The following is a 20697-nucleotide window of genomic DNA, read 5'->3' as shown; positions in this document are numbered from 1 at the left end:
TTTGTTAAGACTCTAAATAGTATATAACCATTATAGAACAAATTAATCTGCTTTGACCCAGGCTTGTGATAGGAAACATCAATTACAGTAGTGTCAGGCCTTTTCCTATTTGTTTTTCCAGCCACTTACAGATTGTCACTTGTCTTTCTTGGTTAAGAAACCTTCATGAACCAGGCGATGGCGCAGATTGAGCTGTGGACTCACCTAGATAAATAAACACCTAGATAAAGTTGGGGTTCACTTCCTGCCTAATTGCTGGATGAGGCAGTGGCTGAAGCCTTTATCTGTTCAAAGTGCCAGCCAAGAATAATATCAACACAGCCTATTGTGGTGACAAAGATGTTGCCCTCCTTACAGGCTTCATCTATGGTGGTTACCTCATAGCCCTTCATTGCAGCTTGCAGTAATTGATGGAGTCATTGATGATGACATGGCACTGAAACCCCTCAGGGCCTGGGCACAACCCTTGCCATACATCACCATAGCCTGTTACCTCTACCACCCTGTTGGCAATCATCACATCTGTGGCCCATTTGATGCCATCTATGAGGGACTCCCAGCAGCCATAGAGGTTGTCAAACTTGTTCTTGGTGACAGAATCATTGACATTGATGGCAGGCACTTTCAGTATCCCATTGGCCATCATCTTGTAGTGGTTGTGGACCTCAGTCATGGTCTCCTCAGAGATCCCTAGGATGCCTGACAGAAGCTGTGGATATTTGGTGTGGATGAGGTTAGTAAAGTCACCACCATCATCCAGAAGCATCTTAAGGGGTTAATCCTGAAACATCTGCTCAATATACCACAGGTACTTCTCATCTGTCTCGCCCTTATAGGAAAATACTGGAATGCCAGCCTTGGCAATGGCAGCTGCTGCATGGTCCTGAGTGCAGAAGATGTTGCACCTGGACCATTGCACCTCAGCACCCAGGGCCACGACAGTCTCAATGAGGATAGCAGTCTTCACAATCAAGTGCAGGCAGCCAGCAGTGCAAGCGCTCATCAGTGGCTTGGAGGCTGAGTACTTCTCCTGTATGCACATCAAACCTGGCATCTCATTCTCAGCTCTGTCCAGGGCTTTCTGTTCCCAGGCAGCCAGTCCAATGTCTGTGACTTTGTAGGGCAGTTTATCAGGCATGCCAGCAATGCTTCTACTAGAAGTGATGAACTCAGTAAAGGGGAGTGGGCAGTGCAGGGCAGTCATGTCCAGTTCTTAAGATTTAATATTAATGACCTTTCTCCTCTATGCAGACTTTCCTCAATCATTTCCTTTGCATCTATCCGATTAGAGCATTTACAACGGGAAAGCCTGTCTACTGTTGTGCCTATCGCTGTGTCCATGTGCATTGTCTGGACTAAGCACAGCCCTGTATAATTTGTCTTTATATTCCAATTGCTGATGATATGCACACATAAGTATTGCTTATTGAGCAACCCAATATATATTTTGAAGTTTTCTTTTATTTTGCTTTCTTAATTATCTTTTCTTGCTCTAAACACCATAAAAATATTTAGCATTTTGGAGCTATTTCTAATTGCCCTTATTCACTGAGATTATTGTCAATGTTCTCCCATAAAGGCAATGGTCATCTTCAACACACATTAAAATTTACTTAAAATGTAAATAAAATAAATTGTGTTCCATATTTTTCTTCTGCTTTTCATTTCCTTTATTTTGATCTTTATAAAAGTGAGATGAATGTTTATATTATTGCCATGCCTAGCTTCTCCGTAAATATTATGCCTTTATCTGAAATTTCTCCTTTCCCACATTGGATTCTTTGTGATAAGGTTCTAAAATCTGTTAAATATTTAAGTACTAGCTAAGCATTATCAATTTTTATCAGCTTTAACAAGCTAAAACAAATAGGTTTATCAGATGGCCCTGGTAAAAAAGCAGGACAGAGACATCATTTGATTGTTTCTTTCCTCAGCAGATTCTTGTCTGCCACTGCCTACTTACTATTATTTGTTGTAAATTCATGATGGACACCACATGAACAGGACTTTCATTAGCTCCTGATATCTTCAAGCATCTGGTACCTACAATAGACTTACACAGCTATACAGTTTGTCGAATTGAAAACCTTTAAAATGACCAAACTATAGCCATTATACTAGTGTACACATGTTGATTATGGTAGAAATTCATCAAAACATTGTTTTAGTTTCTGTAAATGTTCTATTGTATGGTCTGAGTTCTGCTATGCCATCAAGAGTCTAAGTTCCTGTGTGATTCAGGCAACATTGCGTTTTCCCCTGTCTTCATCTGACTTCACGAAGGTCTTCAGTCTTTCTTGAGTGAACAGGACAGAATTTTATTCACAAGTATGAATTTTACACTTCGATAAAAATTTGAGGACACAAACTGAAACTTCTTGGATTGAGTAATGTGCAAGTGTTGTAGAATGCTGTCTATTGAGCAAAGCAGTCATTATCATCATCACAACAGCTGTGACTACTCACCAGAGACACCCAGGATCCAGCCTGTTGACATGCTTTCACAAAAGAAAGACAGGAGGAGGGTTGCCAGACCCTCATCTCACATTTCAGCCAATCCTTGATGTTCTTGGCTGTCAGCTGTATGCCATTCTTCTCTAATTGCATATGGCCTCATGGTCTCCGGAGATGCTAGAGTATATGCAAGGTGGAAGGTTAACGAATGGGAGATTCCATCTTGCAGCCACAAATGTACCATTATGCTTGCTTCAGCTGCTTTGGGGGTCATCCTCTCCTTGTCAATGTAAATAAGCCCCTAAACTCTTTGGTTTGCCAAGTTTGCCTTTGATAGGGCTGTACTATGCTCTATCAGTGAAAGCAGACATTTGTTTATGTCTCCCCATGAGACATTCACACAGTATCCCATTAACTAAGGGAGTGGATAAATGAAAATACAGAAGGCTGTGCAGCTTATTAGCAGGTATGTAGGGATTCTTTGTAGCTAGAGGCGTCATGAAGATCCTGAGAATGGGCAATCTGCAAAGGAAAAAAGGATGTGGTCCTACCAAAAAGAGACATTGATTCTATTTTTAAAAATTTATGTAGGTCAGCACAAGTTCAGGGCCTTAAGAATATTATAATGATAATTTTCACTCAAGCTTTACAGTCTGAGCCTGGTGTGTAGTCACAAGTCTACTGCCACATTCTATTCCTCAAGGAATGAACATTTTGAGATGACAATACAGAGTGGAGTAGTCTCCATAAAGTATTCTCCATCAAACAACTGTCCCTGCTCATAAGAATAAACTTTCACTCCTTCTTTCCTTCCTTCCTTCCTTCCTTCCTTCCTTCCTTCCTTCCTTCCTTCCTTCCTTCCTTCTGATTTGTTCTCAAGCTTCTGCTAATCTGCAGGTTTGAAGACACTAGCTGTCATCTCCATATGAACTACTGCTCACACTAGAACCTTTATCTTGACTTTCTGTGCTGCTGAGTATGTATCTCTTGGAGTCAAGCTCCATTTCCCTATGATTATAGCACCACTCTCCATTCCTTCTCTAAGTATCTACTCTCCGATTAGAATTGAGACTTTCTTTGTGCTATCACATTTATTATAAAATCAGGGTATAATGCGCTGCCATTTGATCACATGTTTGGGATGATGGTAATAAAAACAAATGTACCCTCTTCCCACAAACACAGCACTCCATACAGCCATATAAAATCATAAAAATTGGTGACAATGGTAAAGTGCTAAGTTATTGTTTTGTGTATGTACTTAATTATATGGACTATTAGAGTGTAGTATTACTTATAGCAAAACTTAACCATGAAGCAGCCTCAAGCCGGTCTTTCAGAAAGTGTTGCAGAAGCTACTGTCATCATTTCATGTGACAGCTGCATGTGTGGAGAAGGCAGACTGAGATGCTGATGTGTTTGCGTATGTGCAGACCCAGACTGGTGAATGCATGTGTTCATGCAGTGTGATTTTAATGAAAGTAATAAGTAAAACTTAGCAGGACCTAGTACCAGCATAGATATGCAGTAGGCTGAACAACCTTAGTTTCTGTAATGAACTCTGACACTCAGATGATGAAATGACCTTGAGATTCATATCTGGGAACATGTAAGATCAGAAGTGAGGTGGGAGTACATGGCCAGTGTGATCTTACTTGTGAGGAGGCCATATAGCATGATCTGGAAAGAAAAGAAAAAGGAGATGGCTACTTCTAAGTAATTGGATTTGTGAGTACCCAAGAGGCAGATAGGTGGAAGGTCTTTGGTGAGATCATTGAGAGGCTCAGAAGGGTTTCAAAGTGTCATCTGCTACTCATTTCTACATCCAGGTAAAGATGCTGACCATGTGGTAGATCTTAAAATGCTCAACATATTATAAATATAATCTAAGTATCTTGACTAATCAATAAGTTTAAAGACTTAATACTGTAATAAAAAGCACCTAGGAAATATTACATTGCAGTGCTACTTAGTGTAATGGCTGAACTGAAATTTCAGACATGAGCAACTGACTCTCAAGAAATTAATAGACTCTGGCAACTAGATTTCCTGCAAATGCCACAAGGCTTTCTTGGTTCATGTTCCACTAAGAACACAGAACTAAAAGATCAATAACAGATTCATAAATGCGTAAACACACTTAATGGTGCAATTTGCTAAAGAATTCTTAGGTCAATGTATACACTCCTAGGCTGTGTGTGTGTGTGTGTGTGTGTGTGTGTGTGTGTATGTGTTCATGTGTGTGCACATATGTACGTGTGTGTGTACATATGTACGTGTGTGTGTTCTAAGTGTGCCTGCCTGTGTTTTTATAAAATTCAGTGAGATAAAGAAATCCTAGAAACAGACTCTTCCTGGTTCCCATCTCTCTTCATTCTTTATACTGGAAAGCATTTGAAATGTGTTTTCCTCCACATTCTTAGGGGCTCTTCTAAGTGGTTTTCCAGTCTTGACTCTTCCAGTCTGTCAGACTTGGCAGGCCAAGTCAGTTTTCACAGAATTCGAACCATTCCAACCTTTCCACAACTCAAACTTCTTCCCCAATACATCTCAATTTACCTAATTCTAACAGATTTAAACCTGAACCACCAAGAATGATAAACATCTTGGAAAGACCAATTACTGTCCATTTTTACCTGTTGCTTTGCACAGGTCATGTTTCAATACCTCTTGGTTTACTGCTTCCTTTAGTGTGCGTGTACGTTGTTGTAAGAGGATCTTGAATATTCTCTGTTATCTTGGCAAGTAAGTGGCCTTTATTCTCACTTAATAAAACATGAGCTAATCTTACTTCTTTGATCCTCATTCCTTCTCCTATTACCCTAGTAGCACATGAGAGGAGCTTAATCTTCTGGACTTCCATAAGTTAGGGGGCGTATGCCCATAACAGAATTTCCCACAGTAAAATGGCATTGTTACTTCATTCAACCTTCCTCCAGAAGAATCTTCTGTGTCTTGGAAGTGAAATTGTATCTTACGTCTCTTTTGGGGGAGGGGTGTTGAAACTTCATGGACGAAGTAGTGCTATTAAATAAATATGAACAAATATAATAGCTTACTTGATGAAACTTCTGAGAAGACAGAGATGTAGAATGGGGTCCTAAACATGGGAGGATGGAACTAGATAATGACTTTTCAGCCAGGAAGTTAAAATATAGACCAGAGGACAAAATACCAAAGCAAGCTTTATTCAGAGAATGTAGAACATTTCTCATTGTGTACCTACCACTATCCTTCATCAAAAAATCTACTTCTAAAATCCATCCACAATGGCAGCAAATCTGGACAGTGCATAGTTAGAACCCCAAATAAAAGAGAGAGAGAAAGAGAGAGAGAGAGAGAGAGAGAGAGAGAGAGAGAGAGAATTTCCTGTCTTCAACCTGTGCCATGAAAGTGACAAGCAAATATTTTGGAAAGGAGAAAGGAGGTGCGCGGAGTGACAGAAGAGCCTTCGTGGGCAAACACAGGCTGTGTGATGAAATGTTTGATCAAATGTTTGTTTGAAATGCTGCCGCTCTTCTCTACTGATGAAAGGCTTCTATCCCAACATTTGCTTTTTGTCATTGTGAGAGCCAGTTCAGTGAATCCAATTAACCAAGCAGAAAAGAGGACCTGCGGCTAGCTGTACTCTCTTACTCCTTCCCAGGGGGTCGTCATACTGTTGTTTAAATGTATTTGGTCACTGAAGCACTTTCCCGAGTTTCTAGCAAGTTAACAGCACCATATGTATTTTTAGAGAAAGTGAAGAGGGCTGGGGAGGCAGCACTGGCCTGTGGGGATCTGTGCGAGCAGCACAGCTGCCTGCCAGTGGCTTCTTTCCTGTTGGCACCTGCAACACCGTTTACTGTAAGGCACCAGGCAAGGAAGGTATAAGAGCTTTTTGATGTGTGGTTGAGCATACCTGTCACAGTGCTCATGTGGTGAACATATTTTACAGAAAATAGTCTGATGTCAATGAAAACCTTGATCACAGTCACATGAAAAGCAAACTTGGAGGCAGCGTCAGGGATAGGTTTCCAGGAGGAGGCTCAAACCTCAAGGCCACTCACTAACTGAACACAGAACTCAGTATCTGCTCAGCTGGCTGGCCAAGGAGCTTCAAGAACTTGCCCCTCTCCATCCACTGCTCCTTTCCCTACACTGGGATTCAAGCTATGCTCAGCCACTCTAGACTTTTGCATGTGTGTGGTGGGCCACAAAGAGCATCCATTGGCCCGGCCCCATGAACTTTTATTCTGATTGTGTCATAGGTTTTGTGTGAAGATGCAGTGCTTCCTTTAGTAGTGTAGCACTGATTTCCAGGTGTCAGGATGATGGACAGGGCTCTTCCTCACCTTTCAAGCTTATTAGAATCGAAAGTCCAGAGTTAGTTTTGCCAAGGTTATTATGTAAGCGGGACCTTTCAGAATGACTTTCTTATAACTTTGCCTGCTTCTTCTGTCTTATAAAGAGGTTGCCCCAGCTGTTTTTTTATCTTATTAGGTTCTTCTGAGGCCTTATCTCCTACCTGGTTTTTCTTAACTAATTGAATGCTTGGTATAAAGCTCCATCTAAAATGTACTCTGGGTATATTTCTCACCCAGTTAATTACTTTCGTGCTCATTAGTATAATTGCATGTTTTACCTGCCCTAGAGAAAGGACACCAGAGTCAATAGTAGGGAGATTGGAGAGATAGAAAGAGAGGCTAGGCATAGAATTCTTGATCCTACATGAAATTAGTACCCATGTAACTCATCACAGAAGGGAAGTCTATATTGAGAGCCCTAAAGCAGCTCATGAGCACAGCTCCTAAAGAAGCCTCCCAATGCTGTTCGTTATTTTATGATAAAGCATTCATCTGCAAGGACAGGTAGGCCTCAAACAATAGGGTTGGGACATAAGTTAATGCCATGTCTTTCTTCTATACAAAGCTGTTTTCAGAATCCTGTCATGGGGTTGGGGATTTAGCTCAGTGGTAGAGTGCTTGCCTAGCAAGCACAAGGCCCTGGGTTCGGTCCCCAGCTCCGGAAAAAAAAAAAAAGAAAAAAAAAGGAAAAAAAAAAGACTGCTTCTCCAGAGTCCTGTCATTTAGCTTTTCATACTTATCTACCTTTATTTTTGATATTAGAAGATAACCATTCATAATAGAATACTGGTAGGATACAGAAAAGCACAAGGAACAAAAACTTCAGCTTTATGCCTAACTACTGATAAGTTATGCTTATGAACTTTCCAATATTTTCAAACACACACACACACACACACACACACACACACACACACACACACACACACACACACACACCCTGGAGAATATTTGACAGCATATAATTTATAGTGATGACTAAAATCCCAGGGATCCTCTGCACAATGTCTGATAAGACCAAAACGTACACAGAGTTTCTGCATGGAGACAGACTGTAAGGCAGCCTCTTTGGTAATAATACATTTATTCCTGGGTTAAGTTGCAATATTATTGAATTCAGATTTCTAATGCCTTATCATCCACATAGACCTGTCAATTAAAGCTAGTATTATTAAGTTACAGTAGTATTTATCTGTTTTCCATATAACATAGTGTTCAGGATAACAGGGCATTCATTGCCCAGTCTTTAAACAGACAACAGTTTCCCACATTAAAAATACTACCAAATCTACATTAATATGCGATTAACTATTTTCTAATTAAAACTATTATTCTATAACCATTGTTAATATACTGAAAAAATAAATGAATGATTACAGAATTTATAATGACTAAAGTCCATTGCCTAAATCACATTGCGAGTGAACTTTACAGTTTTATTTAAAAACAACACCACTTTGTTAAGGGAACACAATTTCTTACTGCATTCTCGATCTTAAAGATCTATTTAAATGTAGTTACCATCTCTTACCAAAGAAGCTTCTCTTTCCAGCAAATGGAGACCATCATAGAAATGCAAACTTGGATACAATGCAGAGATCAGTGGATCTTGCGGAGACCAACCCCAACAGATCCATCTATATATTAGTCCCTGCATTCATCAAGAAGATGGGACAGAAAGATTGTAAGAGCAGAATACTAGAAAGTCTGCAGTAAAACAGTCTTTTCTTCAATGACTATATAAACAAGACAGAACAGTAGCAATGCCAATGGGCATGTTAATGTAGAAAGGGAAACATTCCACAAGGTCTGTCCCTAGATGAAGAACCATGGGCAGCAATCAAAGGCCAGAAGAAGAATTATCTGCTCTCAGGGATGAGTTCCTTTAGTGGGGGTCTAAAACAGAGCGCTCAACCTTGAAACCATATGCAAATGACAAGCCATACAAACCATTATGGTGCAAATTCCTCTCCAAGCTGAATGTTTCAATCCGGCTTCTCTCAGCTTCTCACTGAATTGCTCTGCTTGGCCTCAAACTAACTTGGGGAATTTGTTCTAGTCTTCTGACTCCTTCTTATTCTCTGGCTGTAACTGCCTCAGCTGACCTGCACTGAACTATAGGAACTCAGGAACTAATTCATCTCTGCTCCACTCGACTCACTGCGCTGACTCCCAAATGATGAAATCAACTCCACTGCAGTGAACTCAACCGAATGAGCAGAGCTGACTAACTCTGCCTGCGTTGCTCTGAAAAAGCTTCTCTTTTCTGAGCCGTTCTTGTGAGAGTTGGGTATAACCTATTTCTGGCTCAATCTTTCCTTGATTCATCACCTTGTCCCCCCACCCTCAATTAGACATCACTTTCAAGCATGGCTGCATCCTTCTACAAATTAATTTTACCTTAATGGTGTGGACTAAGTATGTGCCTGTATTCCAGCCAGAGGGATTAAAGATGAGTAGTCCCTTACCAGAGCAGCCATATTGCTGGATTACAATTTCTCTACACAATTAAATTATCTTAATAAAAATAAAAAAGGAAAATATTTTTAGAGAAGGAAAAACTTAAATGGAATATTATTAATTATTTGAGAATTGAACACATGTATCCCATGTGTTTTGGTCCTACTTAAATCTCAAATGCTACTCAAACTCTTGTCTTATCTAACACCCCAGTTTACACTCCTAACTTGGGATATTATTTACTGCTATTTTTATAACCCACTGAGCCCAACTCGTGCTGTCCACGTATTCATTCCTGTGTGGACATTCACTGCTACTTGGACAATGTTCCAGTAGTCTGGAATCGACTCTTCCTTCTCTAACACCTAGAAGTGAGAAGTCATGAGTCCTTCCTGCCCTTGCTAGATTGTTGATTTTCTTGACATTATGCTGGCAAACATGATGGCTGTGAGTGCATGAATGGAGCATTTTGGCATGTTCCAAAGACAGTGCTTTGCTTCTGCATTGCCTGGCCTTTGGCTCTTACGTCTTGCATTGTTTATACAGCTTTGGTATCTGGATAGCAATGACTCTATAAGCTTACTATTTGTAGTAGTCACCTTCTATTGCTATGAAAAAATACCATGACAAAAAGTAACTTACAGGAGAAAAGTGTTTTTGCTTTGTTTTGTTTTACTGTTCCACAGTGGACATAGTCCATGAAGTCAGGGAAAGCATAGCAGCCAGGTACCAGAGAGAGAGAGGGGGGAGGGGCAAGTGAGGCCAATCTTTAAAATCTTATGCCTTCAGTGTCATGCTCTATTCAGCAAGTTACCATCTCTGAAGATTCCATAGTTTTCCCAAGTAGAACCACGACTCAGGGACCAAATATTCATACGAATGAGCCAACAACCTTTCCAAATAGAGACACACCCAGGAACAAAGAACTCAACTGCATAAGCCCGTAACCTTCCTCAACAGAGCTGTAAGTGGGAACCCAGTGCTTATATATATGAGCCTATTACAATCTCAAATAGAGCCACCCATTGGGGACCAAGTTCTCAACTGCATGAACCTATGGAAATAATTCTCACTTGATTACTGAAGTGTTATTTTATTACTTCATCCTGCCATATTTTTTGGAAGAGTTTTGAAAGATTTGTTCTAGTTCTCCTTTTATAATTGAAAATAGATTCTTCTCTTATGCAGTATATGCTACCACCTACAATTCACTTCCTTTCACTCATCCTAACTTGCCCTGATCTGCTTTTCCCCAGATCCAGGTTTTTCTACCCCGTGAACCAGTTCTTAAATAATGACTCAGAGAATTATTATTCATGAACAAATGCCAATGTATATTAATTAATGTGTACTATTTTATATCTACCACATGGATAGTTACCCTTCTCAGTTTCATATACCCGACTTCCTGAGTCATGGTGGGAAATTCTATCCTAGAGTTCCTCTCTCTATGATGGATGTCCCACCTTCTATTCTACACTTTCCTGTAGACCATAGGCTTTTGACTGACAGGTGATGCTTCTACATAGTACTCAAGAGATTATTCTTACACACTCTCTCTTGCAATACTACATCACTGAAGCCATCAACTCCTGCAATTTTTTTCATTAAAGATCTTTCTATTAGTGATTTAACTTCCACAATAATCATTAACTTATTCAAATTTTCTGCTTCTTTATGAATTGGCTTTGATGGATTGTAATTGTCTAACAATTTAATGGGTTCACCTGAAAACTTATCTCTTCATGTGTAAGTTTACAAGTAGCATCTTACAATAAATTCTGTGTACTTAGGTACTATCACTTTTAATATTTCCTCTTTTGTTTTTGTCTCTGAGTAATTTTTCTTAGTCTAGATAAAATGATCAGGATTTTCCAAAACCTTAGCCTACAAATCTGCTGACCTCTAATTTCTAATAATTATCTATTACCTATCTATCTATCTATCTATCTATCTATCTATCTATCTATCTATCTATCTATCTATCTACCATCTATATCTACTTATCTACCTATTTATTTATAGATAGGGTATCATTATATCCCAGACTGGCTTTGAACCCAAGAGACTCCTCCCTCTGCTTCCCGATTGCTGGAATTCTGGTTGTGTCAACTGTCCTGCCTTGAGATTTTACTCTCCTGATGTATCTATTCATTGTCTCACACACTTCTTAGAGCTGATGCTTTCTGACCAATTCGCTCAATAATCTGTTGGTTAGTATTCAATACCCCTATTACTGATTCACTATTCTCTCACATTGTAACTTTAAATATATGAATTTACACAGTTAGGTGATCTGATATTATGCATATGTTTATAATTTTTATAATCACTCAGTGAAGTCATCCTTTATCATTGTTTAACATCTTTCTTTGTTCATTTTAAAATATAGTCTTTCACATTAAATCTCATTTTGGTCTATGTTTAATAGCCCTCTTCTTCACATTCCAATTGTGTATGGTATATTCTAATTTTTTACATTCCTTCTAATAATATTCTTAAATATGAAATGAGTCTCTAATACATAGTATGTGGTTGGATCACATTATTTCATCTAATATACAATCTTACTATGTAGCTAAATTTCTTGTCTCAGCCCCCCTAGTACTGCAATTAAAAGTGTGGGTGACCACAAACAGATACATTTCAAAATTTAAAAAAATCTTTTCAATTGTTCTTGTTTTTTATTGGATAATTTAGTCTCTGTCTATTCAAGGAAAGATAAATAGGTAAGGAAGAGCTACTGACATTTTGTTATTACTTTATAGATTCCTCCTTTCTCTGTTTCCTCCTCCTCATCTTCTTTCTTTGAGATATAAGAGGGCTTTCTGTAATATATGCCCTAGTTTGCTTTTCATTGTTGTGTTATACAAGAAGGCCAAAGGCAACTTGGTGAGAAAAGGTTTAGTTGGCTACACTTCACAGACCATCACTGATGGGAACCAAAGCAGGAATCAAGAAGCAGGAACTGAAGCAGAAGCTGAGGAGGAAGGCTGCTTTCTCTCCACGGCTTTCTCAGCTTGCTTTACAATCCACCACCACCTGTACAGTGCTGGCACCGTCTACAACGGCCTGGGCCCTCCCAGATCAATCACCAACCAAGAATATAACCCACAGAATCTGATCAATCTGATGGAGTCAACGCCTTAATCAGGTCCCGTCTTCAGAAGTGGTGCCTCTAGCTGTGTCAATCTCTATTTGTTAACTATAGTTATTGAACAGGTGTGTGTGTGTGTGTGTGTGTGTGTGTGTGTGTGTGTGTGTGTGTGTTACTGGGGATTAGAACCTAGGCTCTTAAGTATACTAGGCAAATGACCAACTACTAAACTGTATCTACAGTCCAACTTTAATGACACAAACCTCAGCTATTTTCTTCCTGTCTGGAACATTTTTAATGACATTATTTTTAATATTTGTCTCCTGGCAATTTACTTCCTCTGTAGCTTCTATTAATAGTTTTATCTTTGAAACCTCATTCTTAGGACAAGTTGCTCTGCATGTCATCATGTATTACATTTACAAAACTCAATGTAAATACAGTGATAAAGTGCTTTGCATTTCTTTGTGTTCTTTACACTATAAATAGTTGTATTTTTGTGAATTGACGTGATGAATCATTAGTCTTTCATTTGTGCTTAATTCATCCTATAGCAATTCCTTCAAGGCACGACACATGGTGCCAAACATATTCGGTTTTGTCTGCCCTGACACTTGGCAGGCTGGTTTGCCTGCTATACTTTGGTTCTATTGTCTAATTCTCTCTGGGCCTCCATTATTTCCAATGGGAAATCTGCTGATGATTGTGGTGACACATTTTTTGAATGTTACATATTTATCTTTTACTCCCCTCAGGAAGTCGCTGTTGATTTTGAGTTTGGCAGCAGACTATTGCATGTCTTGTGAACGTTTGGGGGTTGGATTTGACTGGAGCTCTCTGCAATTCTCATGCTTGCATATTGGCACGTTAACTCAGATGGGGAAAGCTTCAGCCATTGTTTTATTTTTATCACTGCTTTACTTGGCCCATTTTTTTCCATTTCCTTCTGAGTCTTCTGCCACGAGAAGGATCTGACTCTCAGTGAGGTCATCCTCTCTTAAAGGATTTCCTCTCATTTTTTTCTCTTTCTTTCGTTTATTCTTTTTTCCTTCCAGTTGGATAAATTCAAGTGCTCTGTTTCCCTGCTCATCAGTGCTCCCCTATTTCGTTGGATCCACTGTAAGAGATCTCTAGAATCTGCTGCTTCAGTCACTTATTCATCAAGACACCATCTTGTTTCCTACCAATTATTATTATTATTATTATTATTATTATTATTATTATTATTATTATTATTATTATGCTTCTGACTTTGTGTAGTTTTCCATCACTTTCTCTTCATGTCCATCCTCACGGCATACTGAACTTCTGAACAAAAACTATTTTTAGCTTTTATCAGTCATTTCGAACATCTATTTATTTGGCTTCTAGTTTTTGGAATTGCATAGCTTCCTTTTGTACTTCATTGTTGTCTGTGCTTTTGAGCAAACATTTCCTATTCTACCTTGACTGATGTTCTGGGGAATGATAGAATCTCGATTTTGGAGCAGTGTACCGATCTTCATGGTTATCTGGCAATGTCCCTGGGCACACAGGGTGTATATTGTATTCTTTAGTCGGCTGGTCTGATACCTATTCTCTGATGTTCTGTGGCGTTGTATTTCTAGCTGAGCTTCTCTGTGGATAAAGCACAAATGCAATACCTTAGTTATATGCTCTAATGAGCTCTGCTCAGATCAGTCTCAGGGTAAAGTTCCCGCCTGCGCAAGTCCAATGCATGTTGATCTACAAAGTTATAGGCTGAGCTCCAAAGTTAGGCAGAGTTAGGTTGAGCAAGATGACAGAGTCTACACATTGGAAATACATGGTTGTCTCTGTCAGCCTGAGCTGATATGAATATTTGCATGTCTTTCTGTGTATCTTCCAAATAAGTCTGACTTTCTCTCTTCCCTAAATTGCATGGGCTTGGAAATCTCTCTGATGAAGCAGAGGATCAGTTGGTATGCTTTATGGTAAGGCAGTCAGTCCTATACTGAATTAGACTCGTGTAGCCTTATTACCTCCCCAAAGGAGGCAATCATCACTGTACTTGGGCAAGGTTATTTGGTTGAATTCTAAAGCTGGGTTTGAGATGAGCCATCAAGTGCCTCAACCAATGGGACACACTTTTAGCCTGTGCCTGCTGGCAGTGAATCCACTTTTGCCAGTGGGTGTGAGGTTTGCTGACATCTGTAATTGTGTGCACAGCTGGCTGGCTGCAGCACAAAGATTTCAAGAACTTCATGTTGCTTTGACATTTGCTTTCCCGTTTCTATTCTATCTGACTCTAAGCAATCTGGCTGGGTTTTATTCTGTACTGTTTCCTGTGAGGAGATCTGAATGACTTCCTCAGTAGCCTTCAGCGTGCTTGGGAAGTTGCATGCTTGCCTCTGGCTCTCTTTTGCAACTGGCGGAGTTGTGGGCAATGGGGATCCCTTTTGTGTGCCACTGTGCTGATGTGAAGGAGGGTGGCATGACGGGAATCAGTGTGAGTCTGCAGAACCTTTCAAGTCAGAAATCAATTCATTTCGATGGCCCACACAAGGCTCTTGGGTATATTTTCCATCCGTGCTGTTGTCGCACAGAGCGCAGCTCTTTGTGGCTGGCAGATAATCGAAGTCTGTGTGGAATGCAGTGGGGCCTCAGCATCAAACCTGCCACCTGGCTACACCAGGCTCCTTAAAGACTTTGCAGTTCTCTCCATTACCCACACCAGGCCTCCAGACATTTGCTTTTTCTTTTTTTCATTTCTTCTTTTCTCCTGGTGCTACTGGTTCCCACATGGACTGCCAGTCTAAGTTGGGATTTGGGGTATCCGTGTGATCCTCTCTATAATGTTTATGTCTTTGTCCCATTCCCTCTTAGGCGAAGCTACACATAATAATTAACTTTTCAGGTTATTCTGTGTTTTCCTTGTTATTAGTGGGGGATGGCCACTTCTTAGCTCTTCTAGGGTTGGAAATGGAAAGTCTCAAGATTATCTTAAAGTAATTGTTTTATCAATTGCCCTGCAGGTACAGGCTCCAGCTAATCTTATTCCCAGTTAATGGCATATTACTTTTTTTCTTTCAGCTTTCAAAGATATTAAGGACATATTATGCCTTACTGAAACTGGTTCTAGGGGAAATGGTAGTTTTCTGATGATGTAATTTAATAGAGGTCTAAAGAGCAATGTAAGATAAAATCCTTCATAGATAAAATTAGACATATTTCTTACCTCAGTGGTCTTCATGCTGGGGCAGTTTTCCCCTGGGGCTGCATTCAGACTTCCAACCAGGCACTTTGGCAGGAAAGGTTTTAAGGAAGCCCATTTTAAGATATGGACTGTCATTCACGTAGCCACAGAGAACGGATTAGCCTGGATCTCCTGGTCTGTTCTCACTTACTGTTTCCTCTCATAATTGCTTCCCAGGCTTTAAAAGGAAAGCTACATATTTACAAAAAGAGGGACTTTTCAACAGTGACTAGATCCTGTGAGTGAGGTGCCAATCTAAGGGAGAAAGAGTGACAATGACTGCTCAGACATTTCATTTCTCTTGTCAATCACATGCACCCTCCTTTCCTTTCCACAAAGCAGAATGAAGGACTAATCTTGTAGACAAATTATGTGCATGTGCGTGCATGAGCATTTTGTGTTGTGTATGTTAAGATTCGCATATGGAATATTAGGTTTCTCTGTTGCAATTTTAAAGAAAATTTGTTTCGCTAACTCCTTCCATCTTCGTTGACCTTCTGCCCCACTCTCCCAATCGTCTGGATTTCCTGATGCTTCCTGGGTTTAGAAGAGCATCATGTTTTCCTAGCATTTCAACATGTATCATTGGGTTATTTGAAATATCTCCAATCTTTTAATGAGTGCAGTTACAGCTATAAAATTTCTTCTCAAGACTGGCTTAACTGTGCCTTGAAGGATCTCAGTGGTTTTCTTGTCTTTTAATTTCTTTCTAGGAATTTTCACATTTTCTTCCTGCCTTCTTTAAGAATGCACTGTTAATTCAAATGTGTACTGCTATGGCTTCAAATAGCTGGGTGATTTCTGAAGTTTCTTTTGCCATTAATTTCTAGTGTCATTTCACTTTGGCCTGGGGGTGTCCAGGGTATTATTTCAATTTTTTTTTAAGTTTTCTTGGTGGCCTGTGATGTCACCAATTTTGGAGAATGGCTTGTTTGCTGCTGTGAATAATGCTATTCCATATATGTTGCACGAAATATTCTGAAGATATCTGTTAAATCCAGTCAATCTTCAGTACAATTTACTCTGAAGTCCATTTGATCATTTTCAGTCTCTAAGACTAGATGAAACAGAACTTGGTCCTGAAGTTCCCTGCCACTATTTGATCAGGACTATGCACTATTAATGTCTTTTAGATCACACTTAACTTTTGTTTTATGAAATTTGTGGCACAATGTCTGCTGTATAAACGCTTACTGTGTTATTTCTCCTTGATGCATTGTGCATTAGGATATAACAGGCCTCTTCCTCTCCTTGGACTAGGGTTGGTTTAAAGTCAGCTTTACAGATATAAGAACAAACGTGACTGTTTGTTTACTACTGTTCTCTTAGTGAGTTGATTTTCACACACTGCTACACGGTTTTTATGTCTTTGTTAGCCGTGTGTTTCTCAGGAAAATAGTTGTTTCTGACTCTTAATTTAAACGGTTGTCTAAATGTTTTATTTTTGAATTGAAGCCATTTACTTTTAACATTATTATTTAAAGGGGTTTGTATTTCTTATAATTTGGTTAGACGGCAATCTGGTTGCAAGGTCACTGATATTTCCTTCCCTTGACTCCTGGTAATTTGGGGAGTTTGGTCATTTGTTGTTTTGGACACAGTATCTAATTTTTATTTTGTTCATCTGTTGCTTTCTTGATGTTCCTCTTTCACTTGCTCTTACGGATAAGACTTTTTATACTTTCTCCTTGCATGGCCGTCACTTTGTGTTTACTCAGTGCTGGCATTGGTTGCAATGAACTGCGTGAAGTTGAGTTTGCCTTGAAACACCTCATTTCTCCATCCATTTTAAAAGACAGCTTCACTGCTGGTGTCTTGGTTAGCAGTTACTGCCTTCAAAGGCTAATAATACATTATTCTCTGTTTTTCTGCCTTTTAGAGATGCTGGAAGACCCAGACTTAATCTCACCTTCTGTTTTTGTGTGTAAGTTGACATTTTTCTGTTATAGCTTCTTTATTCTGTACTTCTCAAATCTTGATTATAGTGTGTGTTGGTGAAAGTCTTTGTTGGACATACATTTTTTTTAAAATTACGAAATGTCTCCTGTGGTAGATGTTAACTTATTATTCTAGGTTGAAATATTTTTCCATTTTTCAATACATAATTTGTCTATTCCTTAGGATTTATTCTAGCCCATTAATAATGAGACTGGATCTAGAATGTATCTCAAATTTCTTGGAAGTCCAGATTCATTTCTTTCTTTTCATTGGATTTTTTGTTTACATTTCAAATGTTCACCCTTTTCCCAGTTTTCTGTCCATAAACCACCCTATACCATTCTTCCTCCCCTTCTCCTATGAGGGTGTTCCCCAACCCATCCACCTCAAACTTTCTGCCTCCTGCCCTGGCATTCCCTTACACTGGGGGTGGGGTGTTGAGTCTTGGCAGGATGAAAGCCTTCTCCTCCCATTGGTGCCCAAAAAGGCCATCCTTTACTACATATGCAGCTGGAGCCATGGGTCCCCCCATGTATACTCTTTGGATGGGGCTTTAGTCCCTGGAAGCTCTGGTTGGTTGGTATTGTTGTTCTTATGGAGTTGCAAACCCCTTCAGCTCCTTCAATCCTTTCTCTAACTCCTCCAATGGGGACCCCATTCTCAGTTTCAATGGTTGGCTGCCAGTGTCTGCCTCTGTATTTGTCATGCTCTCACTGAGTCTCTCAGGAGAGAGCTATATCAGGCTCCTATCAGCATGAACTTCTTGGCATCAGCAATATTATCTGTGTTTGGTGGCTGTATGTATATGGGCTGAATCCCCAGGTGGGACAGTCTCTGGATGGCCTTTCTTAAGTTCTTTGTATATGTCTAAATGTATTGCTGTCTCAACTTGGCCTCCCTTTCTGAAGTTCCCTTTTCTCCATAGTCTTGTCCCTTGGTGATGCATCCTGGTGTGGTGTTTATTTTACTGGTTTTCTTTTATTCTTTATATTTTTTGATTGGATCCTTTTCATGATGTCAATTTCCTTGATAAATTACCTACACACATTGGAATTTCTCTTCCAACTTGCTTGCTGTTTGATTCATGTTACAACTTAAGGAGGAAAGAGAATATTTTGGTTTTCAGTTATAAAGGGCTAGAGTTTATAATAGCAGGCTAGCAGGAGCAGATAACTGGCTGATCACATTTTCATCTACACACAGGAAACATACACACACAAACACACACACAAACACACACAAACACACACACACACAGCCAGCAAAGGTAAATGTCCTAAAGGCTGCATAGCCCTAGCAAACATCACCACTAACAGTGAACTATTTTTCAAGTACATGAAATCATGGGGAAAATTTCTCATTAAAATTGTCACATTCCCTGCCCCCCATAGGCTCATGGCCATCTCATGATGAAAAAAGCATTTAATACAATGTCAAAAGTCCTCGTAATCTTTAACAGTCTTAATATTGCTCAAAAGTTCAAAGTTCAAACTCTCTCTTGAGATTCAGAGCACCATATTAACTATGACCCCTTATAAAATTTTTTAAAATTATACCCGCAATATACAATAGTACAGAATATGCTCTACCATTCTGCAAAAGAGGAATGGTTGCACAGGGAGATCAAAGAGCAAGACATAAATCCAGAAACACAAACTTCCAATCCTGTAGTGTTTGCTATCTCAAGCTTCATTTTCAAAAGGTTTAGGTGTTTCTCCAACTCAGGCTTTATTGCCTGTAACACTCATTTTTTTTTGTGCTGGTTCCATTCTGTGTATACAGTTCTCTTTGGCAGATGTTTCACAGCTCTGGGATCTCAAACATCAAAGTGTTTCTACTGAAACCCAGGTTTCACCTTTATAATTTCATCCAATGCTTTCTTTGGACAGTTTGCTAGGGACTCCAGTACTATTTAGCATGTATCCTGTGGCCTCAGCAGGTCTCTGAAACCTCATGAGAATGATCTATGATCCCTTCAATATTGCATCCTTCTCTAATACTAGTACCATATCGATGATGTTCCCAAATCAGGCTACCAATTTGAGATGAACCTTCACTCCTTTGTATCTCATTTGCAGCAATTTCTGTGTGCTTTCTAGAAGAAAACTCTTTATGCTCTTTTTCACATTTGGGGGATAAGCTGGTTGGGGCTTAGCCTCAGACAGTATTTCATTTCTTTCCTAAACAGAGAAAGAGGCTTTGCTGCCATGGTGTTAATCCCTTAACAATTACGCCCTCCTTTTCAGTACAAGCCTTGGTTGTAATCCTCACCTTCCTAGTCCTTGTTCCTTTGTGTACTGTGAATTTTTTCCTTTCTTTGGGTCCTACCTATTTTTTTCCACTGAAGATCTGAATATAAGTGCTCAGTAATAACCATGCCACATACTCCATGTTACTCTGTACTTTGTAATTGCTTCTGAAAAAACCAATTGGTCCATTGCTATTTAATTAACCTAGGGCAAGCAGAATGCAGCCATATTTTTTCTGCCAGGATATCATAGAAACATCTCATAGCCCTGTTCCTAATAGAAACGTTGCTTCTTTCTGGGAACCAGGTCTCCACCAATTGCCTTACTTTTCACAGTGCTGTCTTCTATGCCTCTACTAAATTGCCTTATTATACTCTGTTTTAGTGTTCAACCAATTTGCTGCTCCAAACTTCATAAGTCTTTTACATTCTTCAAGAAAAATCAAAATAAATACGATTATGTTACTCACAGTATTATCCTTCTGGTACCAACTTCTACATTAGCTACATATCTGCTATAATGAAATTCTATGACCTAAGGCAACCTAAGAATTTATTTTGGCTTACAGTTGCAACAGATTAGAATCCATAATGGCTGAGAAGTCATGGCATTTTTGTAGGAAACTAACTTTATCTACACAAGATTATAAATAGATAGATAGATAGATAGATAGATAGATAGATAGATAGATGGTAGATATATATATATTGATATAGAATCTTCAAAGCCTACCTTTACTGATGTTCTTCCTCCACAAGGCTGTAAATCCTAAAGGTTTTATGACCTTCCCAAACACCAAGTGCAGATTAATCATTCAAATACATGAGCCTATTATATATAAAACTCTATATGGTATAGAAAAAGATTTTTCAAAGCCAAAATTTGCAACAAAAATAAAGACATAGAATGAATTAATGTCCTAGCCCATCAACCAACACA

General features: G+C 39.2%; 1 pseudogene; it reads right to left on the bottom strand.

Moving 5' to 3' along the window:
• Positions 1-248: 248 nt before the first annotated feature.
• LOC116900965 lies at positions 249-1138 on the bottom strand (annotated as a pseudogene).
• Between the last annotated feature and the right edge of the window lie 19559 nt (positions 1139-20697).

This window comes from Rattus rattus, chromosome 5 (genome assembly GCF_011064425.1).
Source record: "Rattus rattus isolate New Zealand chromosome 5, Rrattus_CSIRO_v1, whole genome shotgun sequence".
NCBI classification, from domain to species: Eukaryota; Metazoa; Chordata; class Mammalia; order Rodentia; family Muridae; genus Rattus; species Rattus rattus.
This window is presented reverse-complemented; position numbering and strand designations above follow the sequence as displayed.